Source organism: Tachyglossus aculeatus, chromosome X1, assembly GCF_015852505.1.
Source record: "Tachyglossus aculeatus isolate mTacAcu1 chromosome X1, mTacAcu1.pri, whole genome shotgun sequence".
Lineage (NCBI taxonomy): Eukaryota > Metazoa > Chordata > Mammalia > Monotremata > Tachyglossidae > Tachyglossus > Tachyglossus aculeatus.
Window position 1 is genome coordinate 44143219 of NC_052101.1, and position 12213 is coordinate 44155431.

The following is a 12213-nucleotide window of genomic DNA, read 5'->3' on the forward strand; positions in this document are numbered from 1 at the left end:
GGTTTGAGGAGTAGAGAGATGCGTGCCGGGCATAGCTTCAAAATGATCTATGCAGCAGTGGATGGGGGAGGGTAGACATGGGAAACTGCTGATGCCGGTTTTGGTTGCACAATAGTAGTGATGATGGCATTTATGAAGGGCTTATTGAGTATAATGCACTTGAGTACAATTCTACTTATGGTATTTTTTAGGTGCTTACTATGTGTCAAACACTGTTCTAAGCACAAGGGTACATGCAAGTCAACGGGTCAGACATGGCTGGTCAGTCAGCCAGTCAAGGGAGAAGACGAAAGGAAGGCTTAGTCAGGGAAGGCCTCTTGGAGGAGGTGTGCCTTCACTAAAGCTTTGAAGGGCTGGAGGGTAATTGTCTGCCAGATATGAGAAGGCGGGTGTTCCAAGCCAAAGACAGAACATGGGCGAGAGGTCGGCAGTGAGACAGATGAGATCGAGGTATAGTAAATAGGCTAGCATTTGAGGAGTGAAGTGTAAGGGCTGGGTTGTAATAGGAGAGTAGTGAGGTGAAGTCAATGGTGAGGATTTTCTGTTTGATGCGGAGGTGGATGGACAACCATTGGAGTTCACAGACTGTGACCCCCATCTGAGACAGAGACTAAATGGGAGGGAGAACAGGAATTGAATCCCCATTTTACATTTGAGGAAATTGGAACACAGAGAAGTTAAGTGACTGCTATACATCATAGAGGGCAAGTGGCAGAGCCAGGATTTAAAACCCAGGGGTCTGGCTCTCAAGCCCATGCTTTTTCTACTAGGCCAAACTGCAAAGGATGAGATTGTCAGTTCCTTGAGGGCAGGGATCATGTTTGCCAACTCTCCAACTTGCATCACACTCTCCAAGCACTTAGTACATTCAGTACTATGCACACAATAAGTACTTAATAAGCAATGATTAAAAACATACATTCCCTGTTCATAGGGAGCTTACAAACTCAGAGTCAGTCCTATGCTGCTTTTAGGGGCCTTTGCTTCCAAACAATTCCTGTGGAACGATTCTTTTGGTTCCTCGTGATTGGATTCCTCTCCTTTCCAGGACTCTGCATACAAAAAACCATGTGCTCAGGGAAATGCTGCTCTCTAGTTGGGTCAAATAGACATTATCCTTTCCTTTATTTTATGGTATTTGTTAAACACCTACTATGTACAAGGTACTGTACTAAATGCTGGGGTAGAGACAAGCTAGTCGGGTTGGAAACAGCCCATGTTCCACTTGAGGCTCACAGTATTAATCCCCATTTTACAGATGAGGTAACTGAGGCACAGAGAAGCTAATTGACTTGCCAAAGGTCACACGGTAGACAACTGGTGGAGCTGGACTTAAAACCCAAGTTCTTCTGACTCCCAGGCCCATGCTCTAAGAGGCCAATCTTTTCTCTTTCTACCCCTGCCTTTTCTTGTTTTATTTTTTTAAAGGTATTTGTAAAGAGCTTATTACATGCCAGGAATCAGGTTAATCAGATTGGACAAAGTCCCTGTCCCATATTGGGCTCACAGTCTAAGTCAGAGGGAGGAGGATTTAATGTCATTTTACAGATGAGGTAACTGAGGCACGACCTCTCAGGGTCACACCTAGAGAGTTTCCAGTACTCTACCAGTCTCTATTCCAGGAGGAAGAGTCAAGCAGAGGCATATTCATTCCATTCCTAGCTTGGCCAGTGGCTAGCGAGTGGAAGGTAATCTGCTACAAGTCAAAACTCACCTGCACTGGGCAGCAGTGGCTTGGGAGAGAGTTGAGAGCGGAGATTCAGATTGCGTGGAAGGAGGCAACAGTGAACTGCTTCCATATTTTTTTTACCAAAAAATCCTCTGTGGTTACACTACCTGAACGACTGCAGGTGGAGGTGGGGCGTTCTGGGAGAGATGTGCCCATGGCATCGCTATGGGTCAGACATGACTTGACAGCATAAGACAACAACGAACTGAGGCACAGAAAATTCAAGTGACTTGCCCAAAGTCACACAGCAGACAAGTGGTGAAGGCAGGATTTTAACTCAGGTCCTCTGATTCCCAGGCCTGAGCTCTTTCCTCTAGGCCATGCTACTTCTCTTCCGATGGTTTTGCCTGCCAGCCTTTCCCCCCTCTTTTTTTATCTTCTTCTGTTTCAGTGCTCCTCGAGCTGTCCTCTTATAAGCATTTCAGTCTCTCTTATTGCCTTCTGGTACTACTCCTCAGCCATTCATTGCCCCACTGGTTCCTGCCTGGGAACTTTGCTCAACCATTCACTACCATTCCTCTAATTTGTCTTTGGAACCTCTCCTCAACCATTCATTACCGTTTCTCTCGTTTCTGTCTGGTGACTCTCCTTAACCATTCACCACTGTTCCTAGGGTTCCTCCTTAGTACCTTTTCTCAACCACTTACCACAGTTCCTCTAATTCCTCCTTGATACTTTTCCTCAACCATTCATCACTGTTCTTGTGGTTCCTGCTTGGTATCTCTCCTCAACCATTCACCCCAGGTCATCTAGTTCCTTTCCTCAAAAATTTACCACTGTTCCTCTGGTTCCTCCTTGGTGCCTGTCCTTAACCATTAGGAGGCCCAACCAGAGAAGCCACTTGACCTAGTGGAAAGAGCACAGGCCTGGGTGTCAGAGGACCTGGGTTCTAATCCCAGCTCCACCACTTACAGGCTTGGGCAAGGCACCAGTTCCGTGCCTTGCCTCAGTTCCCTCATCTGCAAAATACCTATTCTCCCTTGTACTTAGACTGTGAGCCCCATGAGGAATATGAATATCTTGTATCTATTCCAGTGCTTAGTACAGTGCTTGACACATAGTAAGCACTTAACAAATACCACCATTCACTATCCCTCTGGTTTCCACATGGCACTTCTCTTCAACCATTCACCATCCCTCTGGTTCCTGATTGGGGCCTCTCCTCCACAATTCACCATCCCTTTTCTTCCCACCTGCGTCCTCTCCTCAACCTTCCCTCTGGTTCTTGCTGGGGATCTCTCCTCATTTTCCCCACCCAGTCACCAGAACATGCCTCGAGGAGCCATTGGGACTGGATCCCCCTCCTTGACTTCCTGCCTCCTAGCTTTATCCCCTCAGAACTGAGGCTTTCATAGCCTAGTGTACTCAGATGGCTTAATTATGATGGATAACCACTGAAAAGCCTTGGATTTAAACACCGTAAGCACCTGGCGGTAGCTGGCTTCCCAAAGGCCAAAATCTGCACTCCGTCTAATAAACACACAGAAAATTTGTGGGAAATCCTGGAGCCGGACCAACGGGCTGTAGAAACAAGGCCAGAGAATGATCCCAGCCATCTCAGGTTTCCTTGCTAAAGCATGCTGCCTTGGCAGCTCCGGCCTCTGGAAAACCCTGAGATGTTATTTATGGCAGCCCCGGGGCTGGAGATCCGAGCCTGGACACACTGGGATGAAATGGACAGGGAGGGGCAAGCTAGCTCCCCGCTCTCCTGCCACAGTTCCTCATCCCTCCTTCTTCCTGGCCTCCCAGCTGGCCGAGGGAATCACAGGAGAGAGGATTGTTTACAGCTGAGTGATTCATCAGAGCTTCTAATTAGATGGAGGCAGGTTGGAGGAGAGTATTGGGGGAGGTGGTGACACTGGGATTGGGCTTGCTGTCTTCTGAAACCTAATTAACCTGAGGGCTGCCCGGGGCAGGGAGCACAGGGGAACATATCTGTATTTTATCTGTAATTTATTTGTTTATTTATTCATAATAATGTCTGTCTTCCCATCTAATAATAATAATAATGATGGCATTTATTAAGCACTTAGTATGTGCAAAGCACTGTTCTAAGCACTGAGCACTGTTCTAAGTGCTGAAATAATAATGTTATTTATTAAGGGGTTACTCTGTTCAAAACACTGTTCTAAGTGCTGGGGAGGTTACAAGGTGATCAGGTTGTCTCATGGGAGGCTCACAGTTTTAATCCCCATTTTACAGATGAGGTAACTGAGGCACAGAGAAGTTAGGTGACTTGCCCAAAGTCACAGAGCTGACTCTAGACTGTAAGCTCCTTGTGGGCAGGGAATGTGTCTGTTTATTGTTATACTGTACTCTCCCAAGTACTCAGTACAGAGCTTTGCACATAGTAAATGCTCAATAAATGCAATTGAATGAACAATTGAATAAATGGATGACCCTAGGACGACCTCCTCTAACAGACCCTTTACAGGACACCAGAACTATTCAGTGCTGCAGCCAGAAAAATCACCCCTAAGCTAGAGAAGCAGCGTGGCTCAGTGGAAAGAGCCCGGGCTTTGGAGTCAGAGGTCATGCGTTCAAATCCTGGCTCTGCCAATTGTCAGTTGTGTGACTGTGGGCAAGCCACTTCACTTCTCTGTTCCTCAGTTCCCTCATCTGTAAAATGGGGATTAAGACTGTGAGCCCCTCAGGGGATAACCTGATCACCTTGTAACCTCCCCAGCGCTTAAGTTCCCCAAGGTTCAGTGCTTGGTCCCTTTCTGTTCTCGATCTACATGCACTCCTTTGGTGACCTCATTCGCTCCCACGGCTTCAACTATCATCTCTACGCTGATGACACCCAGATCTTCATCTCTGCCCCTGCTCTCTCCCCCTCTCTCCAGGCTCGCATCTCCTCCTGCTTTCAGGAAATCTCCATCTGGATGTCTGCCCGCCACCTAAAACTCAACATGTCCAAGACTGAACTCCTTGTCTTCCCTCCCAAACCCTGCCCTCTCCCTGACTTTCCCATTTCTGTTGACGGCACTACCATCCTTCCCGTCTCACAAGCCCACAAACTTGGTGTCATCCCCGACTCTGCTCTCTCGTTCACTCCTCACATCCAAGCCGTCACCAAAACCTGCCGGTCTCAGCTCCGCAACATTGCCAAGATCCACCCTTTCCTCTCCATCCATACCGCTACCCTGCTCGTTCAAGCTCTCATCCTATCCCGTCTGGACTACTGCATCAGCCTTCTCTCTGATCTCCCATCCTCATGTCTCTCCCCACTTCAATCCATACTTCATGCTGCTGCCCGGATTGTCTTTGTCCAGAAATGCTCTGGGCATGTTACTCCCCTCTTCAAAAATCTCCAGTGGCTACCAATCAATCTGCGCATCAGGCAGAAACTCCTCACCCTCGGCTTCAAGGCTCTCCATCACCTTGCCCCCTCCTACCTCACCTCCCTTCTCTCCTTCTACAGCCCACCTTGCACCCTCCGCTCCTCTGCCACTAATCTCCTCACCGTGCCTCATTCTCGCCTGTCCCGCCGTCGACCCCCGGCCCACGTCATCCCCCGGGCCTGGAATACCCTCCCTCTGCCCATCCGCCAAGCTAGCTCTCTTCCTCCCTTCAAGGCCCTACTGAGAGCTCACCTCCTCCAGGAGGCCTTCCCAGACTGAGCCCCTTCCTTCCTCTCCCCCTTGTCCCCCCTCCATCCCCCCCATCTTGCCTCCTTCCCTTCCCCACAGCACCTGTATATATGTATATATGTTTGTACATACTTATTACTCTATTTATTTATTTATTTATTTTACTTGTACATATCTATTCTATTTATTTTATTTTGTTAATATGTTTGGTTTTGTTCTCTATCTCCCCCTTCTAGACTGTGAGCCCACTGTTGGGTAGGGACTGTCTCTATATGTTGCCAACTTGTACTTCCCAAGCGCTTAGTACAGTGCTCTGTACACAGTAAGCGCTCAATAAATATGATTGATTGATTGCTTTGCACACAGTAAGCACTTAATAAATGCCATTATCATTATTCCTGGGCATCACTCCCCCATGTTGGTTACAGGCAGAGAGACACTTATCCCATGCTGGGTTTTGAAGTTTTTGTCCATCTTCAGAGGCAGTGGGAGCAGGGAGATTATGGTGTCTCCAGAAGTCCAATCAGGAATCCAGGACTAACCAATTCTGAAGGTCAGCCACAGGAAGCCAGGGCTGGGAGAGGATGTTGGAGAGGGAAAGGGAGACACTGAATTCTGGGCCAGAGAAGAACCAGCATCCAGGGTCAGTGATGTTTCTGCTGCTGGTGAGAGCTGGTTCTGGCCAGAGTCTGTTTCTAGACTGTAAGTTCATTGTAGGCAGGGAATGTATTTGTTTATTGTTGTATTGTACTCTTCTAGGTGCTTAATACAGTGTTCTGCATACAGTAAGTTCTCAATAAAAACAATTGAATTGAATGTACGGATGACCGCAGCCTGGGGCCTGCTCTGCCCATTCCTCTTCCTTCCCAAGAGGGAAGAGAGATGGGTCTTGTCTGAACTACAGACCCAAACAGGATGATCAAACCCTCAATGCTGGATGAGACTAAGAGATCCAAAAGCAGGATGAGGACAGGGCTTGTTAGGGGCTTTATTAGAGGAGAAGGCAGAAAGGAACTCTTGAGAGAGAGCAGCTGTAAACCCACTGTAGGCAGGGAATGTGACTGTTTATTGTTGCACTGTACTCTCCCAAGCGCATAGTATAGTGTTCTGCACACAGTAACTGCTCAATAAATACAACTGAATTATTGAATGAACATTGTCTTTGTGGGGAGCTAGATGTCAGACAAACCCAAGCACCAAGAATCAACGTGGCTCAGTGGAAAGAGCACGGGCTTTGGAGTTAGAGGTCAGGGGTTCAAATCCATGCTCCGCCAATTGTCAGCTGTGTGTCTTTGGGCAAGTCACTTCACTTCTCTGTGCCTCAGTTACCTCATCTGTAAAATGGGGATTAAGGCTTTGAGCCCCCTGTGGGACAATCTGATCTCCTTGTAACCTCCCCAGCACTTCGAACAGTGCTTTGCACATAGTAAGTACTTAATAAATGCCATTATTATTACCAAGAACTCTGCTTCAAGCACTACTTTAATTTACCGTATGACTTTGGGCAAAAGACCCAACCACCCTGACCCTCCATTGCTTCTTTCAAAATTGGGCTTGCTTCTTTCAGCTTTATGTTAGGGTCTGTCCAACTGATTTTAAACTCCTTGAGGGTAGCTACCAATTAACCAGTAGTATCTATTGAGGACTTACAGTGTGCAGAGCACCGTACTAAGCACTTCGAAGACTACAAGTAAACAAGATCCATGCCCCAAGGAGATTACAGTCTAGAGATCATGTCTACTAAGTCTGATGCATTGTACTCTCCCAAGCACTGAGCAGAGCTCTGCACACAGTAAGTGCTCAATAAATACTACTGATGATTGACTTTATGATATTTCTTAAGTGCTTACTATGTTCCAGGCACTGTACTAAGAACTGGGGTAGATGAAAAATAATCAGGTTGGACACTGCCCTTGTCCCACACAGCTCACACAGCCTTAATCCCCATTTTACAGACAAGGTAACTGAGGCACAGAGTAACTGAGGCACTCAGAAGGCCAGTGGTGGAGTCGGGATTAGAGCCCAGGTCCTTTTGATTCCCAGGCCTGTGCTCTCTCCACTAGGCAATGCTGCTTCTCTACTGCTTGCTTGATTTTCAAGTCCTACCTCTGAAAGCACTGCAGCTATGCCTCCAAGGAGGTTGGGTCCCTTAACTCTCAGAAGATCATTCATGGTCTCCTTGCCCCCATTCTAACTCTGTCATCCCCCTGCCTCCACCCTCCTTGAACTGTGAGCAAAGATCCTGAAGCTCCCCACCTTCCACTCTCCCCTCAGGCCCCTCAGACTGGGGAAGGGGCCAGCATTCACGTCAGGAATGGAGGAGAGTACAATAAAGCAATATTCATCTGGCCTGCAGAGTCCTCTGGCAAATTCGTTCCTACCACTCAATACTCTGGCCAGCTTCCTCTGGGCTGGAGGTGGGAAAATCCTGAGGATCAGAATGAAGCTTCTGCCTGCTGTCCACCCTTGTGAAATCCTTGTCCAGGCCCGCAGCCGGATAACCAAGCCCTGTGTCCCTCAACTGAGAATCCAAAGAGCACCATTTCATTCAATCATATTTATTGAGTGCTTACTGTGTGCAGAACATTCATTCATTCATTCATTCAATCATATTTATTGAGTGCTTACTGTGTGCACATCACTGTACTAAGCACTTGGGAAGTACAAGTTGGACTGTACTAAGTGCTTAGGAGACTACAATATAACAATAAACAGACACATTTGTGCAGCAATCCCCCTGGCCTGCTCTGTTTCTAACCATGGCCTGGAAAGCAAGTCTTTCATGGAAGTTCATCCTCTAGTCTGCAAGCTTGTCCTCTAGACTATAGGCTCATCCTCTAGATCGTAACTTCACTGTGGGCAAGGAATGTGTCTGTTTATTACTATACTGCACTCTCCCAGGCGCTTAGTACAGTGCTGTACACACAGTCTCTTCTTCAAATGCCATTGAGTCATTTCCTACCCCTAGCCACCCCAAGGACCCACCCTCTTCAGAACATCCCATCTTCTGTCATGTTGTTCTGGTATATGTATCCGTAGAGTTTTGAATATGTGTATCCATAGTGCACACAGTGAGCGCTCAATAAATACGATTGACTGACTGACTCTCCCAAAACCTCTGGCCTCCTGCTGACTGGAATGGAAGGAATCAAGTCCTCGCTTCCTCTGAGCGGAGCCTGGCTGGAGAGACGGAGAGGAGCCAGATCCCAGGGATTACCTGGGCAGAGCGGGCCAGCATGCCTCCAAAGCCCCAGCCGGGCCCCAGCTATCTGTAAAAATATTTGGGCAGGGTGTGCACCGGAATGGATTTTGCAGTCCTGGGGTGAGCAGGGAGACTATTATTTTTCCCCTTTCTTGGGCCTTAGGCCATGATGAATGAGGTTGCCAGGCAGGCCCGCTGATCACCCTGTCAGCTGCTTCCTCTAATGATGATTTCATTTTCAGGTCCCAGACTCAGGAGTCTAGGAAGCAAGCAGGACGGGGCCCTCGCCCACGAGGGGAGCAGAATTCTCCACCTGGCTGCTACAGAACTTAAAGGAGTTGGAGGAACTCACTTCTTCCTGTGGTCTCCCTGGTCCAGAAGCCTCTTCCCCAGCTCCAATTCATGGAGCCCCATCCCTGGAGCTCCTGGACACATTTGCGTTTCTTTGGAGTTGGAGTTGGTCCTCGATTAGCCACGGGATAAGAAGCCTTGTGGCTAAGTGGAAGGTCAGGAGGCCTGGGTTCCCTTCCCAGCTCCGCCACTTGCTCTCTCTGTGACCTTGAGCGAATCACTTAACTTCTCTAGGCCTCATTTTCCTCATTTGGAAAATGGGAATAAGATACTTGTTCTTTCTCTCCCACTTAGACAGTGAGCCCCATGAGGGGCAGGGACTGAGTCCAAGCTGATCATTTTATATTTACCCTATTGCTTAGTTCGGTGCTTGCACACAATAAGTGATTAACAAATAAGCCCTCAAGAGCTGCCAGTCCAAGCTGAGGTTTATTCAGCTCCCCCTCACAATCTGCATTTTGCTCATTTCACTGCTGGGAGTCAGAAGACCTGGGTTCTAATCTCACCTCTGTCACTTTCCTCCTGAATGGCCCTAAGCAAGTTACTAACTTTCCCTGAGTCTCAGTTTCTCTCCCTCCCTCTTATACTTGTGAGCCCCACTGAGACAGTGATTGTGTTCAGCCTGAATATCTTGTGTCTACTCTAGTGCTTAGCACAATGCTTGGCACATAGTTCACGCTTAATCAATACCATCATTACTATTATTATTATTCACTCCCACACTAGGCAAGTGCTGAGCAATTAATAAGTGGTGCGTCCTGAGCACCCATGTGCAAAGCACTGTACTAAGTACTTGGAAGAGAATAATGAAGGTAAGAGACTCAGTTCCTTCCTTCAGGGAGCTTACAAGCTAATGTTAATGGCAGGAAAACAATCTGTGGGGGAAGAGAAGCATAGTTGCCTAGTGGAAAGAGCAGAGAGTCAGAGGACCTGAATCCAAATCTTGGCTCTGCCACTTGTCTGCTGTGCGACCTTGGGCAAGTCACTTCACTTCTCTGTGCCTCAGTTCCCTCATCTGTAAAATGGGGATTAAGACTGTGAGCCCCACGTGGGACCTGGATTGAGTCCAAGCTGACTAGGTTGTATCTTCCCCAGTGCTTAGTACAGTGCCTGGCACATAGTAGCACTTGACAAATGCCATTAAAAAAAAGAGTGCTTTAAATCCAGTGGTCATGAGTTTCTGCTCAATGTGGACACTCCTTGTCAGCAGATATTGTTCCCACCAACTGTATCATATTGTACTCTCACAAGCATTTTAGCACAGTGCTCCACACACAGGGAGAAACAACTTGGCCTAGTGAAGAGAACATAGGCCTGGGAATCAGAGGACTTGGGTTTCAATTGTAGCTCTGCCGAGTGCTTATTGTGTGACCTTAGACAAATCACTTAACTTCTGGGTGCCTCAGTTTCCTTAACTGAGAAAAGAAGATACCTACTTAGACTATGAGCCCCATTCATTCATTCATTCATTCAATCGTATTTATTGAGTACTTACTGTATGCAGATCACTGTACTAAGCATTTGGGAAGTACAAATCGGCAACAGAGACGGCCCCTAACCAACAACAGGCTCACAGGGATTGTGTTTGATCTAATTAACTTGTACCTACCCTAGTACTCAGAAGTGTTTGACACATATTAAGCACTTAACAAATGCCATTTAAAAATGCTCAGTGATTACCTCTCATTGGTTGATTGAGAGGCATGGATACAATTGAGGGTCTCGAGGAGTAGGTGATGTATAAGGAATGACATTTTAGAAAGATGATGAGTTCTCCAAATCAGCCCAGAAGGGACACAGAATAGGGGCATGAGTGGACCTACAGTTAGAGGTTGAGAGATGGAAGAGGAACGAGCTAAAGAGCAGCCAGAGAGGTAGGAGGGGAGCCTAAAAGCCCCAGCAGTAAAGAGAACAGAGTAAAGCCTTGGACTCTTGCCAATATCTTCTGTTTTTTGTCTGCTCCGGGAAGAGGGGCATGGAAGCCCACCAATTTCTGCCCTATAGGGTTCAAAACTTTTTTTCAAAATTGCATTTTACATTAAATAAATGCATAATCTGAAGCACTGCCATTTGCTGGGGAAGAATGTAAATTTGAACTTGATTGGCCCTGGCTGTCCTTATGACGTGGCCCATTCGTGGCTAGTCAAACCTCTCTCTCCCTTCATCCTCTACTCAAGCATTCATTCATTCATTCAGTTGTATTTATCGAGCACTACTGTGCACAGAGCACTGTACTAAGCGCTTGGAAAGTACAATACAGCAATAAAAGTACAATACAGCAATAGTTAGTTGGAGAAGCAGCATGGATTAGTGGAAAGAGAATGGGTTTGGGAGTCAGAGGTCATGAGTTCTAATCCCAACTCTGCCACTTGTCTGCTGTGTGACCTTGGGCAAGTCATTTAACTTCTCTGTGCCTCAGTTCCCTCATCTGTAAAATGGGGATTAAGAATGTGATCCCCATGTGGGATAACCTAATTACCTTGTATCTACCCCAGCGCTTAGGACAAAGCTTTGCACATAGTAAGCGTTCAACAAAAACCAACATTATTATTTATTATTAATACTGCCAGTTCCGGTTCTAGTCCGGATCCAGTTCTTTCCTTCTTCAATTTCACCTTCCTGGGCCTACAGGATGCTGAGGTCACAATGGCAAGTTATGGGAGGAAAGGATTGTGTTTTCTTTGTTTTGGATTTTTTTTTAATGGTATGTATTAAGAACTTACTATGTGCCAGGCACTATACTAAACACTGGGATAGATACAAGATAATAACAATAATAATGGCATTTATTAAGCACTTACTATGTGCAAAGCACTGTTCTAAGTGCTGGAAAGGTTACAAGGTGATCAGATTGTCCCACGGGAGGCTCACAGTCTTAATCTCCATTTTACAGATGAGGTAACTAAGGCACAAAGAAGTTAAGTGACTTGCCCAAAGTCACACAGCTGACAATTGGCAGAGACAAGATTTGAACCCATGTCCTCTGACGTCAAAGCCCATGATCTTTCCACTGAGCCACGCTGCTTCTCAATCAAGTTGGATACAGTCCCTGTCCCACATGGAGCTCACAGTCTAAGTAAGAAGGAGCAGGATTTAATCCCCACTTTGTAGATGAGGTAACTGAGGCACAGAGAAGTTAAGTGCATGGCCTAGTGGATAGAGCACACGCCTGGGATCAGAGGGGCCTGGGTTCTAAATCTGGCTCCGCCACTTGTCTGCCATGTGGCCTTGAGCAAGTCACTTCACTTCTCTGGGCCTCAGTGACCTCATCTGTAAAATGGGATTAAGATTGTGAGTCCTGTGTGGGACAGGGACTGTGTCAAAAGCATTGTATCTAC

General features: G+C 46.9%; 1 non-coding gene across 1 annotated transcript; it reads left to right on the top strand.

Moving 5' to 3' along the window:
- The first annotated feature begins 1566 nt into the window (after positions 1 to 1566).
- Positions 1567 to 1704, top strand: LOC119920524. Its single transcript, XR_005448266.1, has one exon. It is a non-coding gene; the product is annotated as a small nucleolar RNA SNORA7 (small nucleolar RNA).
- Positions 1705 to 12213: the final 10509 nt, after the last annotated feature.